This window comes from Nicotiana tabacum, chromosome 23 (assembly GCF_000715075.1).
Source record: "Nicotiana tabacum cultivar K326 chromosome 23, ASM71507v2, whole genome shotgun sequence".
In the NCBI taxonomy this organism is placed as follows: Eukaryota; Viridiplantae; Streptophyta; class Magnoliopsida; order Solanales; family Solanaceae; genus Nicotiana; species Nicotiana tabacum.
The window spans coordinates 114,109,344-114,129,221 of NC_134102.1; positions in this window are offsets into that span (position 1 = coordinate 114,109,344).

Sequence of the window (19,878 nt, forward strand, 5' to 3'; positions counted from 1 at the left end):
CAATAAATCCCTGATGAAAATACCCTTTTTAGCGGAAATGGGAAGATATTCTAAGATTTTTGTACTATCGCGCCGCATGCTGTGCTTGTGAACAATTCTAGAGTACTTCACAATTCACATTTTGGGCATAAATTGCACCGCCGCGCCGCCCCATGCAGCGCGACAATGTAAGTTTCTTAGAGTAATTCGTTTCTTTCCAATTTTGACATCCGGACTTGGTACTCGACCCCCGAACGCGATCCCGGTTTAATCCCTTGGGCTTCTACTCAGACTTTAAACCTCTAAATAGCTCGAATTTGCTCTGTAACATCTAAATAACTCGAAATCACTCCCACACGGCATAAAACACACAATAAGTATAAAACACTACTAATTAAAGCTCAACATAAGTAAAGTGCAGTAAATTAGAGTGCAATAAGCGACTAAAATACGGGATTATAGCCTACCATCAACACCCCACACTTAAACCATTGCTCGTCCTCGAGCAATCAAACTACACTTCACATAGACACGACCTTTTTTTAAACAACTCTCCTAACTCATCACACCAAGAATAATAAAACAAATTAAGCACAATACCGTAACATTATCGCCTCGAGATTTAACTCAAAAGCACCACGCATTTTTCACAACTCGCTCACTTACTCTAACACAAAGGTCAATGCCAATACCTTTCCTTCATGAATCAAGTGCCCTCACCTAATAATAGAGAGTAGTTCCACACACAATAAAAGTTAAGAATAATTAGGAACTCAATATAGAAAGAATTCAATCACTATCAGAAACAACATTCATATGCCACAAAAGATGTACCATAGGCTTACCCGTAGTATACTACTCTACTAATCGAGCTTATTCAGTCAAGGATCAAGTAGGACTTTAATTGGTTGTAATGTAGGCTGCGGGACGGGTAGGATACATTTAGATATAAGAGTAACTATACCTCCATAAGCACTTTTAATACATATACTTAAACTTTAAACCCCACACTTATGTCAAACCATAACTCCACCTTCACATTCGTATATGTCAACTCCCAACTTCTTTAAGCACAAATACATCAAGAGTTACCACTATCAATGAATATAAACTATTTTGTTTCTTCATTTTCTTTTTCGATTCAAATGGATCATACTTTTTACAACAGTGTACCTTTCTCCTTATTTCAATAGTTTCACTCAAAAGCCAAATCAACCACCCCACACTTCAACTTTTACAAAATTCATACCAATTTCAAGTGCTCACGAGAGGTAAATGGTTCAAACAGATGGTCAATTCAAACAAAAGGGTAAGGCTTGTAATGTGGTTACCAAAGAAACAAGATTACAGGCTCAACGGGGTTAACTACGATACATAATAATTTGGTGGGTAAAATATATAGCTGGCTCAACAAAGAAACGCTTATATCACTTCCAAGACTGAACAAATCTATTATTTCGCTTTGCAAATAGATGGGGCAAGTTCTAGACATCAAATGTAATGCACAAAATATAAAAACCTCACACACACACATGGCACATAATTCACTCAGGATCGGACTCATCAAGACACTCTAATCAAAGTAGTTAAGCAAAGTTAAGATCATACAATTTAAGGTACTTATACAAGAGTAAAAAATTGAGCATCAGCGTCACAACTAAAACACTTACTATTCTCAAGGCATAATAAAGTCAAGAGATATTGCTTTCATTTAAAATCACAGCACAAGATCTCCTACTCAAAAAAAAAAACTAACTACACCCTGTTCAAATAAAATCCTTGGAAAAGAACCGCCGCACAAAGAAAAACCAAGGGGGAATTATTATACTATCTAAAGAAAATAATATATATATATATATTCTTTTTTTTTCTTTGACTTTAAAATTTTCAATCAAAAAAAATGAAAACACATACACAAGAAAGACCAAAGTCCTTTGGGGATTTTTGAAAGACTCGTTCTTTTCTTTTTTTCTTGACCTCATTTTGAGCGGTGGATTGTTCTTGTATGATTATCCTCAACTTGTTTCTGTATTCATTCACAAGATCAATCCATGCATATTCCTGTAAATCCTCAAAAATAAAATCCACATGATCAAGTTTAGAATAAGAAAATAAAAAAGATGGGTCGTGTGAGTGTTCCTCTGGTATGTCCAAGACCATTTGTTTCTCATTCTCTTCTACTAAAAATTGTAATTGTGGATAGGTGGATGGGGTTTTGAACTCTTCTTGTATTGCTTCATAATCAATCAAAGCCTCATTTTCAATCATATCAGTTGAAACATAGTCCTTTTGTAGAGTAGAAAACTCTCTCTGTAGATGTTCATCCTCTCGGGTAGGCTAATTTTCCCACAGTTTCTCTTCCATATATTCACCATCCCAATGCAACGAGCTAAGTCTCTTTACTAATTGATTCACTTGCATTGTTAGGTTTTTAGTGGCTTCATCATCTTGTATAAATTTCTCTTCCACCTTATTTATGAACTTATACATAAGCTTTTCTAAACTACCATTCTCCTCTTGAGGTGGTTGTCTCGCTTCACTTACATTCCAGTCATAATAAGGGTATTTATCCCAACCAGAGTCAGAATTGTACTCATATGAATCCTCATACCTGTACAGACTAGAGACAAAGTGAGAGTGTTCAAAAGATAAACCATGGAAAAAATACCTACATGCTTGACAGTCAACCCATAGATGATTTTTACCGCATTTAAAACACATATCAGACCGCTGACAGTGTTCATCTTCTAACTCTTCAACCATTTTCATAGGTTGGTTGTATGAAGAATACCTATCTGCTTGAGAATCAACCTATAAATAATTTCCACCGCATTTAAAATACATAACAGACCGCTGACAGTGATCAGCTGCTAACTCTTCAACCGTTTTCTTAGGATGGTTGTACTCCATCTTCACATAATTTAGAGTTCAATAACAAGAATATGTTCTTCAAGATTTTTTTTAACAAAAAAACCTTGAAGAGAAGTTAACCAAACAAACTAAAAATAAAAAAAAAAAAATTAAAAACTAATTCCTGAATTAGTACTACAAATTTCTTCAAACACCATTAATTGCCAATCCCCGGCAACGGCGCCATTTGACGAGCGCAAAGCATACACTTAAATTGTGCTCGCTAGTCAAAGATAGTATAGTATAATATCGTGTCCACATGGATTGGAGTTAAGCAGTATTATCATAGTTTGTAGCTAGATTGCTATCCAGGGGAATCAATAGTTGAGATTTATATGATTTACCATAAAATTAATTAAGAATCTAGAGCTAATTGACTAATGACAATCAAAGCAAGGCCTAATCAAATGAAGATATCAATGGGAGAAAATGGGGTTTTGATAGGATAGGTGCAAGATAATTATTTGAGATCTAACTCTAGATAATTCACTTATAATGTTCAAGCGAGTCTCTCGAATTCACTTAATTATCAGTACAATTATTTAGTAGAAACTCCTCTCTCGATTAAGTCTCAACCTCACAATATGAACCAATTTAAGCTCTCTGAATATATGCAATAATTTGTAATGGATTGGTTTTTAGGAGAACCTCTTTTGATTATTCTCCTAATTCGGTTTAATCAAAGATTCAACTAGCCTCTTTCGATTACTTCGAAGAATCTATGAATTCAACCAACAACATAGTGTAAATATATCACAAGTTATGCCTCTCTCGATTACAAGAACAAGTGAACATAGATGTAACAATTTAATCTTCCCAAAATGATTCAAATACATAAAAATAGAGTTATAATCCACAAACCATCAATACACCAAATTCATCAAAACCCAAAAGGTTATACTCCATAGATATGGAGAAGTTCTTCACAAATGAAATAAAAGTATAGGAAAATATAAATACAATCGAAACTCGGATCTTGAGTGAGGAAGAAAGGATGAAATCCTTGTGTTCTTTCTTCTACTTCTTCTCCTTAGCTTCCTTAGGTCTAAGCTATGTCCGAAGTCCCAGAAATGGTGTTTTTCCTGTGTATTTAAGCTATCCCCAATAAACCCCGGATGAAAATACTTTTTTTTAGCGAAAATGGGAAGATACTCTAAGATATTTATACTACCGTGACGCGGCATGCGCCGTGCTTGTGGACAATTCCAGAGTACTTCACAATTCACATTCTGGGCATAAATTGCACTGTCGCGCCGCCACATGTGGCGCGACAGTGTAAGTTTCTTAGAGTAATTAGTTTCTTTTCAGTTTTAACATCCGGACTTGGTACTCGACCCTTGAATGCGATCCCGGTTTAATCCTCTGGGCTTCTACTCAAACTTCAAAGCTCCAAATAGCTCGAATTTGCTCTGTAACATCTAAATAACTTGGAATCACTCCTACACGAAATAAAACACACAATAAGTGTAAAAAAACTACTAATTAAAGCTTAACATAAGTAAATTACAGTAAATTAGAGTGCAATAAGCGACTAAAATATGGGATTATAGCCTACTATATTCAGAACACTTGGTTATCAACCCCAATGTTAATAATAGTATTGAATACGAAAACTATTTTCATTATTAGATTAAAACGCAATTTATGCAAATTACATGATAGAAATTAAAGAGTTATCTTAGCTAGCAGAAATGAATATGTTGATCAGCTAAATAAAATGTTGATTGCTAAGTTTTATGGTAAAAACAAAATATTTTTCAGTTTTGACTCAGCAGAAGATGATACCAACAATTACTACCGAGAAGAATACTTAAATATTTTAATACCTAATGATCTTCTACCGTACATGTTTATCGTCAAGTTCATTATTTCTTACATATATTAGTGTCATCACATATATAATATACTAAGTTAAAATTGATCTTCCATTGCATATAGTTTGATATAAGTTAAAATTTATCTTCCATTGTATATAGGTTGATTTTGAAAAAAGATATGCCTGGCGTGCTATTGAAAACTTAGATCTAATCAATAGCTTATGTAATAGTACACATATGGTATATAGAAATTTTGACAATAACGTCATACATGCAGAACTTATGACAATAAGTATGTGTTTATCTCGAATTTAACTTTCATTTTCCGAAACTAAAGAATATTCGAAACTAAAGAATATTCTTTTAAATTTGTGTGAAAATAATTTTCAATATGTTTATATTTTGTAGTTATAATAAATAAAGAACAAGGAGAAATATCCTAAATATTGGACTATATTTATCACAATATATTTTCTTATACGAATAACTATATGTTGTATTTTCAAGAAAGATATCAATATCGACAACAAGAGTTCTGGTTATGACAGAGTAACCAAAGCATTAGAAGAAAACATATACAATAAATACCGTCTATAAAGAAGTGTTCGGTAAGATACCATCACATTAGATACCTTTTAACTACAATACATAATTATCTACTTAACATGACTAAAATTGATCATTTATGTAAGTTCTGATGATGTCCTTTTATTTTGAATTCACATATTATGCTAATGTAATAAAAAATTTCGTTATTTAGATGATTGTTGTAGTATTATATATAAAATTTCTCTCATTAATTAAATTTTATTACTCATTCATATAAATAAATAAATATTTAAACCAACATGTGCCATTATTAATGTGCAACGCTCGTTTATAGATACTAGTACCTAAAATAACAACAATAACAACAACTATCATAATTCTTAGGCCATTGAGTAATTAGCATTTCATCATACTACCACGGACATTTTCTCAATTGTACATCATGTCAATTCCATGTTTCGTTGAGGGTATTTGCGAATCGGTTAGAAGTATATATAGAGTTGTATTTTTTCCTTGAAGTAACAATTTAAGCAAATCTGTTTTATAATTCATTTTAGTTTTTTTAAAGCTATAAGGTACCTATTACATGAGATTTATAGAATATAACACAAAAGATTGATAAATAAAACACGCATAATTTTTATAGGATCGTGTTCTTATGTTTAAATTGTAACTAGTTATTGTATAGGTCGAAATCTACCACGAAACATTTAGGGCAGAAAAGTATTGTGGAAAAATCAGTCGAGGTCGATCAATAAAATGGCGAAGCTCGTGGTCGGGATGCTTATAATGGTCGAGGATGAAGTCCGCAGAAAGAACCGTAACAACTAGTTTCTAGAATATGATAATAGAGGGAATATTCTAAAGAATATTCTCTGCATATGTACTATTAGGGTTTACTAGAGATATGTCCCATATAAAGAGGAAAAAAGATAGGAAAAAAGGATATGTAATATTGACCTTATAAGAACGGATTTGAGAAAAAGATTCTCTCTCTAGCAAGGATACAAACTTTACCTTTTTATCAAGATTCTTGTTCATATTATTCCATGCTTTTCCATCAGATCCGAGAATAGTTCGAACATTGTAGGATTTATCTGTCACTCATCATTGTCAGGAGGAACAATCATCCAGTTCATTCCTTATTGAGTGAATCACTCCTCCTATTTATTTAAATGTCATTTATTGCTATTTATTATTAGTTACTCCTCCATTATTATTGCTCATGAGTTTGGAATATTTAATGCATGTTATTGTCAATCGCCCACTAGATCTATCCCACATTATCTACACTTTCAGGATCCGTATTTAGAGATATTATCATTAACTAGGTTTAACCTATTATTATCTATATACAATAGTTTTAACTTAAAGTTATATTTTTTTGTCAAATAATTTGGCGCCGTCTGTGGGGATTTCCTAGTTAACTTTTTAGTTTTCTCTAGATCTATAACTAACACAGATCGCTAAGGTAAAAAAAGAAGGGAGAAAGCAAGAACAAGATCCCCTTTCTTTGTATGCACAGATCTAATATGGGAGGTAAACAGAGAAGAAAGAACGAGGATAATGAGTGACCTCCCAACCAACCTCATGAACATCATCAATGAGAGATCTGAAGCAATGGACGAGGACGCGACACCCAATGCCTCCACCAGGCGAGGTGGGTCACCCCCTCTTCACTGTAGCATCACAAAATCTCTTAGTAAGGGAGCCTCTACATCCGTGGTGGAGGAGACGCCACCAGCATTAAAAAATCTCCTTGAGGCTTGGCAAACTGACACGCAAACCAGCGTCCTCCATAAGCTCGTTTGGGACACGGCTACAGAAAATTCGAGGCCTCACGTTATACCACCAGCGTACGAGTAGCACGATCAATTTCCTCCTCCTCCAACGGCAGGTATAACTCATAATGTTGTTAGTAGTGCAGGTGACGACACTTTCGCAACCATTCTGAAAAAGATGGAGGAAATGGAGAATGAGAACAAAGCTCTTCAGGACAAAATGAGAAAACATCAAGAAAGGGTCGATATGATACCGGGCGGCGCTAAGCTCTTGCCGAAGAGCGATGCTGGTCGGTTTATTGAGCAGCGATATAGTGATGACACCGCCCCGCATGCCATACCAAAGACCTTTAAAATGTCGTCCTATCTGAAAATATATGATGGCATGATCGACCCCGAAGACCATGTGACTCACTACATCACCACCGTGAAAGGCAATGATCTCACTAAGGAACAAGTATCCTCCATTTTGTTAAAAAAAATTAGATGAGACCCTCACAGGAGGAGCATTAGCATGGTATTCACAACTGCCTGCGCGTTCCATTGAAACCTTCGAAGAAATGGCCAACAAGTTCGTAACGGCCCATGCTCGGGCCAAGAAGGCCGAGGCGAGAGTAAATGACATATTTGCTATTAAACAGTCTCCGAGAGAGGGATTATGGGACTTGCTCGCCCGGTTCAACCGAGTAAGAATGACCTTGCCGAATGTATCAGAAGGGATAATGGTCGCAACGTTTCAGAATGGGCTGAGCAGAAATGGTTCAAGGGCAACAAGAAAGTTATTAAGTCGGCTTATGAAGTAACCCCCAACTACATGGGATGAAATACACAATGCATATTGTGCCGAGGTCTAAGCAGACGAGGACGACCTCAACGGGCGAACTCATCGACTGAACTTGTTGCAAGACGAATCTAGAAAAATATCAAAGAAATGATATCATAAGGGACCTCGCAGCTCCGCAACCTAACAGAGAACGACATCTACCATATGTTAGATCCGCCATTGCGTACTCTTCTCACATCGAAGAGGGCCCACCCCGATCAAGAACAGGGATTCACCGGAACGAAAGAGGTATGCCCCCTTTATTACCCGCTCACAATTTCTGTGTGTCACCTACAAAAATAGTCTACGCCTTGGAAAAGCTCGGACTAAAGGTGAAGTGGACGCAAAAGATGAGGTCTGACCCGAGTACCAGAAAGTCAGACGCCCTGTGCGAGTTCTACCAAGAGCGAGGGCACAAAACCGAGGATTGCATCGCCTTAAGACAGGAGGTCATAAACATGCTACGACAGGGACACCTCAAAGAGTTGCTGAGTGACCGGGGAAGGATCAATTTTGCTAGAGGTCGTGAACAACATCAAGGACCGTCGTAACCACTCTCGCCGACCTGCACCATCCACATGATCATCGGTGGTGGTGACGATGTATCCATTAATAGTTTGAAGTTCACCACAACCCACAAGCTCAAACGGTAAATCACCCACGAACAATATGACGAACTAGAAGTAAGTATCATTTTCGATAAGTCGGATACTAATGGTTTGGTTTTCCCTCACTATGATGTCCTTGTTATCAATTTACGAATTTTAGATACCGATGTGAGACGCATTATGGTAGACGATGGGAGCGGCGCATGCATTATGCATCCTCGAGTACTTGCAAAAATCAAACTTGAGGATAAAATAGTGCCACGTTGCATCACACTAACAGGTTTTAACAATGTAGTTAAACGGACGTCCGGGGAAATCACGCTCCCCGTCCTGGCCTGCGGCGTCACCCTGAAAACCACATTCCACATCATGGACCAGGATACGACATACAATGCCATAATAGGGCGACCATGGATACACACAATGAGAGACATCCCCTCCAACTTGTACCAAGTCATCAAATTCCCAACTCCATAGGGAATATTCGGTATACAAGGGGAACAAAGCACATCCCGGGAATGCTACCGCATCGCTAAAGAATGCATGGTCGTTAAACAAATGAAGGACAAATAAAAAGAGGCATAGCAATCAATAGGGTCGAGGTCGATGCGTGATGATAGCGAAAACATCATTAGAAACCCCAATATGGTCAAAGCCACGGGATAGACCGTAGAAGATCTCGACCCCGTTCAATTAGACAGCGATGACCATAACAAAAAAACTTACATCAGCTACAAGCTTCAGGAACCAGGTAAATTTTGACAATTCATAACTGATAACGCGGACTTGTTTGCTTTTAGCCATGCAGATATTCTAGGAATATCGAAGGAAATTGCCACGCACAAGTTGAACGTCGATCCTTTCCATCTCCCGCTGAGGCCGGTTAGGCATAAGTTCAACTCCACAATTAATCAAGCGGTACGCGAAGAGCTGGAAAAACTAATTGGAAAACGGTTCCGTCAGGGAGCCGAAATACCCCCAATGGGTCGCCAACGTGGTCATGGTGAAAAAGAAGAATGGGTAATGGAGGATGTGCATAGACTTTACAGATTTGAACAAAGCATGCCCCAAAGATTCATTTACGTCACCCCATATCGACCAACTCATTGACACAACAACATGGCATGAATTACTAAGCTTTTTGGCCGCCTACTCAGGCTTTAATCAAATCCTCATGGAAGAAGAGGATCAGGAGAAAACCACTTTCATCACCCATCAGGGGACGTACTGCTACAGGGTCATGCCCTTCGGGTTGAAAAACGTAGGGGCAACTTACCAAAGGTTAATGACGAGGATGTTTAAAGACCAACTTGGCAAAACGATGGAAGTCTATATAGTCTACATGCTAGTCAAGTCCAAAAGGAAAGAGGATCACATCGACCACCTAAGAGAAACCTTCGACATACTCAAATGGTACAGAATGAAACTGAATCCCGAAAAGTGTGCATTCGTCGTGGCCTCAAGAAATTTCCTAGATTTCCTGGTGTCGCAGCGAGGGATCGAGGTCAACCTTGAATAAATCAGAGCCATCGAAGGAATACCAGAACACCTAACCACCAAAAAATAGGTTCAGAGGTTAACTGGACATATCGTCGCCCTTTCGGGATTCATTTTCATCGGATAAGTGTCATAGATTCTTCGGCGTACTCAAGAAGGATAACAGGCTCCAATGGCCTCCTGAGTGCGTCCAAGCACTAAAGGAACTAAAAGCATATTTGTCATCGCCACCATTACTATCAAAACCAGAGTCGGGGGAACGCCTTCTCGTCTACCTTGCCATATTCGAAGTAGTTGTGAGCGCAGTCCTGGCCCGAGAAAATAAAGGTACGTAGTCTCCCATCTATTACATTAGCAAAACACTAGTCGATGCCGAGACGAGATACCCTCACCTCAAAAAACTTATACTGGCCTTAGTCGTAGCTTCACAAAAGCTTAGACCATATTTCCAATGCCACCCCATCTCGATCGTCTCGACTTTTCCCCTAAGAAGCATTTTGCATAAACCCGAGGTATCGGGCAAGTTGGCCAAATGGGCCATTCGAACTGAGCGAGCATGATATCACATATCAACCGCGAATAGCGATAAGTCACAAGTCCTTGCAGACTTTGTCGTCGACTTCAGCGCAAAAATAATGCCCGAAATCGAAAAAGAATCCATCTACGCTTCTCCCCAAACACAAGACCTCTAGGTCCTGTACACTAACAGAGCATCCAATTCATCAGGGTTCGGACTAGGACTCGTACTCGAGTCCCAACCGGCAAAGTTATTCGCCAATCCATAAGGTGCCCGAACATGACTAACAATGAGGCTGAGTATGAGACCGTAATTGCAGGGTTGAGACTAGCACTCAAATACGGGGCGAAACGGATAAGACTACGCTATGATTCCCAACTCGTTGTCAACTAAGTCACAGGAACTTTTCAAATCAAGGAACAAAGGTTGCAAAAGTACCAGCCCGAAATCTGCAAGCTGCTGCCCGAGTTTGACGAATGCCAACTCGATCATTTCCCCCGAACACAGAATACCAAGGCATACGGCCTCGCTAAATTAGCCGCATCCACCAAAAACATTGCAACCGGAGACAAAAGTGCAGTCCACCTTCTTAACTCATTGATAGACCTAATCGAGGACTGCGTAGTTCCAAGTGATAAAAAAGAAGCTAAGGAACTGAGAATGCAAGTAGCCAAGTATAGCATCATCCACAACGACCTGTATAAGAGAACGTACAGCGGCCCTCTGGCGAAATTCTTGGGTCCAAATTAGACGCGGTGCGTTCTTGAAGGGGTCCACAAAGGCCATTGCGAAGCTCACTCCGGCAATCGGGCTTTGGTCATATGCCTCATACGGGCAGGGTATTACTGGCCCACAATGAAACAAGATGCCGCGTACTTTGTGAAATAATGCGAGCAATGCCAAAGGTATGCCCCAATTATTCACCAAGCAGGCGAATACCTCCACTGAGTCACTTCCCCTTGGTCGTTCATCAAATGGGGAATGGACATTGTAGGCCCCCTCCCGGCAGGACGAGGTAACGTACAATTCCTTTTGGTTTTGACTGACTATTTCTCTAAATGGGTAGAATTAGGAGCTTTTGCCCAAATAAGTGAACATGAAGTGATCGCCTTCATATGGAAAAACATTGTATGCCGATTCGGCCAACCCAAAGAGTTCAGCTGCGACAACGGACCCCAATTCACAGGAAAGAAGGTCGCTGAATTTTTTGAAAAATGGCATATCAAAAGAACTCTCAATGCCATATCATCCCGCAGGAACGGACAAGTGGAGTCCTCCAACAAGTAGATACTGAACATCATGAATAAAAACTTGATGACGCCAAAGGGTTGTGGCCGGAAATATTACCAGAAGTACTCTAGGCCTACCGAACAACGCCGAAGACAAGTATAGGAGAGACGCCTTACTCATTAGTCTATGTGACTGATGCAGTAACACCGATCAAAGTCGCGGAGCCCAGCCTAAGATACTCCCATAAGAGAGGACCAGGGAACGATAAAAGTAAAAGGCAGGAGCTCGACGAAGTCGAGGAACGAAGACATATGGCCTACGTAAGGATGATCGCCCAAAAACAACAAATAGAACGCTATTATAACAAAAAGGCAAAGGTCAGGCCACTCAAAGTCGGGGACTACATGCTTAAAGCTAAGACGCAAGCAAGAAAAGACCCACAGGAAGGTAAACTGGGAATAAATTGGGATGGACCGTACAAAATCATGGCAACAGCGAACAAAGGGTCATTCCAACTAGAAATAATGGAAGGAAAGCTACTACCAAACAACTGGAATATTATCCACCTCAAGTACTTCAACTTTTAAGAGATAAAGCGTCCCACAAGTTGTACGTTTTTCCCCTCACTTGAGTTTTGTCCCAATAGGATTTTCTCAAGGAGGTTTTTAACGAGGCGACGAAGGGGACACTTCAGGTCGAAGTGCGCACAGACGGAGGCATATGACGGCTAGTTCATTGCTCGACCTCTCAAGACTTCTCCAGGCCGACCAATGAAGGGACTAGACAAACTAGGAGTGGAACTGGAACGCCAGCCAACGCCCGAAAAAAGATGTAAATTTCTCCAAGTGTATGAACAAAACACAAATGCATGAAGTTTATTTCTATTTTTCTGGATATACAACCAAGGCAATGTTTCCTTAAAGTTCACAACGTCGACAAATGTTGCACCTAGTGACATATCTTTCTAAACATAGGTTATATTTGACCTCATTCGAATTAACACCTAAACTGGCCCTCGGCTATATCTAAACATAGGTTATATTTGACCTCATTCGAATTAACACCTAAACTGGCCCTCGGCCATAAATAAATATAGGTTATATTCGACCTCGTTCGAATTAACACCTAATTGGCCCTCGATCATAACTAAACATAGGTTATATTTGATCTCGTTCGAATTAACACCTAAACTGGCCCTCGTCCATAATTAAACATAGGTTATATTCGACCTTGTTCGAATTAACACCTAACTGGCCCTCGGTCATAACTAAACATAGATTATATTTTACCTTGTTCGAATTAACACCTAACTGGCCCTCGACCGTAATTAAACGTAGGATGTGTTCAATCTTATTCGACCTAAATGATTACGGCCAAGAAAATCAAAAATCATACAAGCGCAAACCAAAGAAAAAGAATCAGGTACAAGTAACAAAGTCGGCATTTCATACTTAAGATATTTTTAGAAAGAAAAACTATTGGTTGCCACCAGGACCATCAGTGTCATCGGCTTGACCATCTGCCCCCCACCATCACAACCGTCCTTAGGGTACGTGTCCTTGTACCAGGCGTTGCCTTTAATCTTACCCACATCTGCGTCCCTCTCATCGTCACTAGCCTCCGGCGTAGCAGGATCATATCCGCAAGCGATTTGAGCTTCACGGGCTTTAACACAAGCATCTTCAAGGGCGTCCCCAGGAACTGACCCTACCGCATGAAAATCTAGGAACATGTCCAACTAGGCCTCAACGTGAATCCATTCCTCATACAGGCATCGGGGAACGTTTGGGAAATCTGAAGTGTGAGAAGACGACGGTTGTGCAAGAATTTGAGCCTTCTCAGCCTTTAAGGCGGCCGCCTGGTCCTGAAAGAGGGAGTTGTCTTTCTCAAACTCCCCAATCCTTTCATCAAGCCGCTCTTCTTTAAGCCTGACCGTCTCCAAGTCATTTTCTCACTCAGAGCGAAGAATACGGATCACTACCTCCAAAGCTTCCGCCTTCCTTAGAGCCCCCGACCGAACAAATGCAACTTTCTCAAGGTCCTCTGCCTTCTCGGCGACCTCTCTGCTTAGAGAATCCGCTTTGAATTGCCACTCCTCAAGCTGGGCGTGCAGCGAAACCACATGGTCTTGGAGGTCACCGCACTGGGCTTCGAACCCCTGCTAACCTCAAACTTTTCTTCTTTATTTCTTAGCATCCCCTCGAGGACGCTGCACTTTTCGATAACCCTCACCAGCTCGTCATCCTTCTCCTTCAATTCATCTCGAAGAGCCTGGAAATTGCCGCTCTCACCAAACCACCTACAAATTCCCCGGTGCTTGCCACGGTACTCGCGGTATTTTCACTGTAACTTCATAAAAATAGCCTTACGCCGCTCCTCTCTTCAAGCGCTTTCAATTTCCATGATCACGGTCTAAAAAGGAAAGAAATAAAATAGAGTAAGGAAAAAGCCTAAACGTTGAGCATAACGAATAGGAGCGTGGAAAACCTTACCCCGAGAGCGAGGCCGGCTATGCTCCTAGATAAGGTAGCATCTTTCAGCTCTTGGAGAGTTCGACTCTCCATATTTGAACAAAGGGGACCGAGGGTTGGAACCACGTTCTCAGTATCTTTTAATACATCCTGATCCACGGGGATCACAATAGTCTGCGTGGACCCCTACAGTCTCACCTCCAGCTGGGTAAATACCTCCTCCATCATCCTCATCTTGTCAGCATAAAGATCAGAACTAGTCTCATAGCCATCCTTGGTGACGCCTTTGCCTCTCCCCTCGGCCAGTAAAGAAGCATCGTTAACCAGCTGCGAATTCGATAGTCCCACCTGCCGTAAATTATCAGAAGCCATTGTGGTCGGCCCTTCGGCTCTTACCGCCGATATCAGAACACCAAATGCCAGTTTGACGTCATCCTCAAGTGTTATGGTCTCCGTCTCACGGACGACAAAGTCATATCGCGCTAAATCCACTGCCCGGACGACCCCATGACCAATGTCCACCTATCTTCTCTTACGGGAATCAAATTCCCACAGCTCGGTGACTCTTCCTCCTCATCCACTAGGCGATAAAAAGGGGAAGCCAGAAACTCCTTTGTCAAAATATCCGCAGGCAGAGAAGAAACCGATATTGAAGCAGCAGTAGATGGGGCCAACGACCGAGCATACCTGACCGCGGTTGAGGAAAGAACAGAAGCCGATGATCGAGCAGGTTTAGCCGTGGTCACAACGGGAATAGACGCCGAAAAGGAGGCAGCCTTCCTCTTACAAAACACAAGGGGAGAAGCCCTTAGTCTCCTCGAAGATCCTCGGGCTGAAAAAGAAAAAAATCAAAGCAACGTTATTATCACCACCAAGAGCAAACTACAATAAATAGGCGACTATGAAGCCAAAACAGAAAAAACATATATAATTAAACTCACCAGCCAAGCAAGGAGCAGGCTCGAACTTCTTGAAAAAGTCCGTCCACTCACAAATTCCCACGATATGAGGCAGAATCTGGCCTACCCAATCAAAAATATCCTTGACCAAAGGAGGGGCGTAGTTGTGGCTGCACAAATAAGAGATAAAATTTCAGAGCCTACTGTCATGACCCACCACATCATCATACCACGTTGGTGCCATTTGGCATATATTAATGCCATATGGAAGCTTACATATGAAATAGACTAGAACATGTGGGAAGGTTCTAGAGAAAAATGGAGATTTCTCATGGAAGACCTTAGAACCCTATGGAATTACTAGGAATGTCGTTAGAAGATTCTAGCTATGTAGAATATTCTAGATAAGGGATTTACTTGTAAATAATAAGGGCCTTGTGTAATAATTATTATTTACTCACTAGCCCCTATGAAACTAGTATATAAAGGGGGTTATTCATTTGTAATTCACCAAGTAAACAATTCAAGTTCTCTCTAATACAAAAGGTTCTTTTGTCAAATTTCTCTTGTCCTTTTTATCTAACATTCCCTTAGCGATCTTGAGTGTAGTATTTTAGGCTGACTTGGCATAGCAAGATCATGATCGAGTTGTGTAAGATCATGATCAAGTTTTCAAGTGCCTCACGTGCACTTAGTTCAAGACTAAGGACGTGACAACGTGGTATCAGAGCAAAGGTAGCAACTAAGGGAATGGCGAACGAAGGAGAAATTAACGCTTCCAACTCCCAAGCCAACGTCATCCAGGATGCTGCTGGCAAGAAGAGCTGTAACAAAAAGAAGAATGCCACCAACAAGGCCAGGAGATGTTGCCCGAGATTGTGCCAAATGAGGGGCTTACATTCCAAAAACCATCTGCCACTAAGGTGAGCGAGGATGAAGTGCAGGTCTTGCCGGAGGACGTCTCACTCGGTAAAGAGTGGGTGATGAAGATGAATACGAGGATGGATTCCATCAAGATCTTTGGCCAATGCTTGGGGAAGGTGGAAGGAACCCTTAGTGTTCTTGAAGTACACACTCTTGAGGAGATTGAGAGTATCCGAAATGACTTGGAGGGAAGTACACAGACTGAGATGGAGCTAAGGCAAACCATCTCTGCCTTAGAATGTAAACTTATGGAGGCCTTGAGTACTATAGATGCTATGAAGGCAAAGATAGAATTACTTGAGGAATATGTCAATGCTGACATAACCGAGGCAGACAGTAATGTTATTGTAATGAGGGAGGCCAAGATCGAGGCTCCTAAACCGCCGGTGTTCAAAGGTATTCGTGATGCACAAGAAGTGGAGAATTTCCTTTGGCACTTGGAGCACTACTTCAGGCACGGCAAAGTGTAAGACGACGAGGCCAAGATCAACACTGTTGTGTTGTACCTCTCAGAGATTGCCACGTTATGGTGGAAGTCGAAAGTGTGTTGACATGGAGAAGGGGCTATGTAAGATTGAGACGTGGGAGCAGTTTAAGAAGGAGTTGAAGAAGCAATTCTACAGGATGAATGTGGTGTATGAGGCTAGGCGGAAGCTAAGGGAGCTCCGGCAGACGGACACAATTCGAGAGTATGTGCGTGAGTTCACTACCTTAATGCTGCAAATCCCGTCATTATTCGAGAACATTAAGTAGCCAACGTGGATGAAGCTATAGCAGTAGCTGAGTCGCTCATTGACTTCAAGATGGAACATGCCAAGTTGAAAGAAGGCAGCACCGAGAGGGGTAGGGAAGATTATGACAAGGATAACGGGAAAGGCATAGCCAAGGTATATAAGGGCAATGATAAGGGGCCATCCCATAATGGACTGGGGTCCAAGCAAAATGGCAAGGGGCCGGAAAACGGTAGCAAGTACGTGCCTAAGGGAGGGTGCTACTTCTGCAAAGGATCACATCGGGCAAGTGAATGCCCATATTTGGGGAGTCTTGCAACAATGATCGAGAACTTTGCTCAAGCACACAAGAGTAACACAGGAGGGACCGCCTGTATTGGGGGGATGCACTTGGAATCTAAGCCAAAAGTAGGGGATTCCAAAGCCTATCTTGGTGCCAAGCAAATGGATCATGGTGGTAGCAAGAAACGTTGGAAGGACATAGTTGAAGAGGATGGCGAGTTACAAAGTGATGGCACGTTAAATGGATCATGGCACGATGTTTTGTGCCGAGGGCAGCACAAAATTGGATGGGGGAGCGTGTCATGACCCGCCACATCATCATGCCACGTAGGTTCCATTTGGCATATATTAATTTCATGTGGAAGCTTACATATGAAATAGACTAGCACATGTGGGAAGGTTCTAGAGAAATATGGAGATTTCTCATGGAAGACCTTAGAACCCTATGGAATTGCTAGGAAAGTCCTTAGAAGATTCTAGTTATGTAGAATATTCTAGAGAAGGGACTTACTTGTAAATAATAAGGGCCATGTGTAAAAATTATTATTTACTCACTAGCCCCTATGAAACTAGTATATAAAGAGGGTTATTAATTTGTAATTCACCAAGTAAACAATTCAAGTTCTCTCTAATACAAAAGGTTCTTTTGACAAATTTCTCTTGTCTTTCTTATCTAACATTCCCTTAGCGATCTTGAGTGTAGTATTTTAGGCTGACTTGGCATAGCAAGATCGTGATCGAGTTGTGCAAGATCGTGAGCAAGTTGTCAAGTGTCGCACGTGCGCTTAGTTCAAGACTAAGAAAGAGACACTTATGAGTGTAGTTCCAAGTCTCAGGGAAGGCATCCGCATTGGCCACCACATCTTCGGTTCTGACAAAGAAGAAGTTGTGCCAGAACTGACGACTTGCCTTGTCATCCATCTTCACCACCATGTATTTGCCTCCTCGATGGCGAAGGTTCAACATCGGCCCCTATAGAAACTAGGGGCGAAGGGATGCATCAGATGCCGGAGTGTGATCTCGACTCCAGCTAGCACCACAAATTTAGTAAGCATCCTGATGATCTTGTAGATATATGGGGGCGAGTTGAGCCGGGAACACGCCACAGTAGCAACATAATTCCTCCGCCAATGGGATAAGAGGAAGAGCGTAGCCGACCTGGAAGGGATATGCATAAAACGCGCAATACCCGGGGCAGTGGACTTGTACCATATCACGCCCTGCTTGGACCAAACCGTTGAGGGCAGGAACGTTGAATTTTGCCCTAAGCTCTGCTAGATCGGCCATTTTCATAGCCGATTCAGAAACCCTGGGCTCACCTTCAGGCACCTTCAAAAAATCAGACATAACTTTCTCGCTATGAGAAATTTTTTCCTCCACTTTAGGAAAGTTCTCATCTTCAATGGCAACAGGCACGCCATCAGCGTAAGGAGGCATAAACACCGCCAAACACCACCAAAGGGACAGGGTCAGTTCCCACACCGCAACCAAAGGAGACATTATCCATATTTTCGATGAGAAAGAAGGATTAGAAGCAACAGGAAACACTAAGACCAAGAAAAAAGACACACATCGAGGGAGGAAGGAGAAGAAGTCACAAGGTTTTGATGAGAAAAACACATAAAGAACAAATGAATATCATCACATCTCTATTTATAAGAGTTAGGGCATCAAAACCAAGAGATTATGCCATCATTACCCACCACTTTAATAGAAACGACAGCTCCAACTGTCATAAAGATGCGGCCCAAATGTCATGGGAAACGACGTAAAGTATTGGGAAAACACGTCATAATGACGCATGATGTCATGACATCATTCAAGTGCAGAAATGACATAACCCCAAAAGTTGCGGCTCACGAAAGGCCATGTTGCCAGCTTGTCCCAAGCTTAACTGCCCGACCCACTCGTCCACTATACTTGACCATAACCAACAAAGTCCGCTCATCAAGGTCATCTGAGGACGACCTCAATAAGCAGAGGGACTAACTGTATATGTTGAAATCAACCACAGAACATTTAGGAGAAGAAAATATTGTGGAAAAATCAGTCGAGGTCGATCATGAAATGGCAAAGCTCGTGGTCGGGATGCTTCTAATGGTCGAAGACGAATTCCGCAGAAAGAACCGTAACGGCTAGTTTCTAGAATAGGATAATAGAGGGAATATTCTAAATAATATTCTCTGCATATGTACTATTAGGGTTTACTAGGGATATGTCCCATATAAAGAAGAAAAAAGATGGAAAAAGGGATATGTAATATTGACCTAATAAGAACGGATTTTAGAAAAAGATTCTCTCTCTCTAGCAATGATACAAACTTTACCTTTTCATCAAGATTCTTGTTCATATTATTCCATGCTTTTTCATCAGCTCCGAGAATAGTTCGAATATTCTAGGATTTATCTGTCATACATCATTGTCACGAGGAACAATCATCCAGTTCATTCTTTATTGGGTGAATTACTCCTCCTATTTACTTAAATGACATTTATTGCTATTTATTATTAGTTACTCCTCCATTATTGCACTTACTTTTTGGAATATTTAATGCATGTTATTGTCAATCTCCCACTGGATCCGTCCCATATTATCCAGACTTTCAGGATCCGTATTTAGAGATATTATCATTAACTAAGTTTAACCTATCATTATCTAAATAGAATAGTTTTAACCAGAAATTATACTTTTTGGTCAAACAGTTATAGGAAATCATTTCTTATGATAATTCACTTGGCAATATGTTATTGCTAAAACTACACGCTACGAGTGTGTGTATATATATATATATATATATATATATATATATATATATATATATATATATATATATATACACACGAGATGGAATATCCTGACC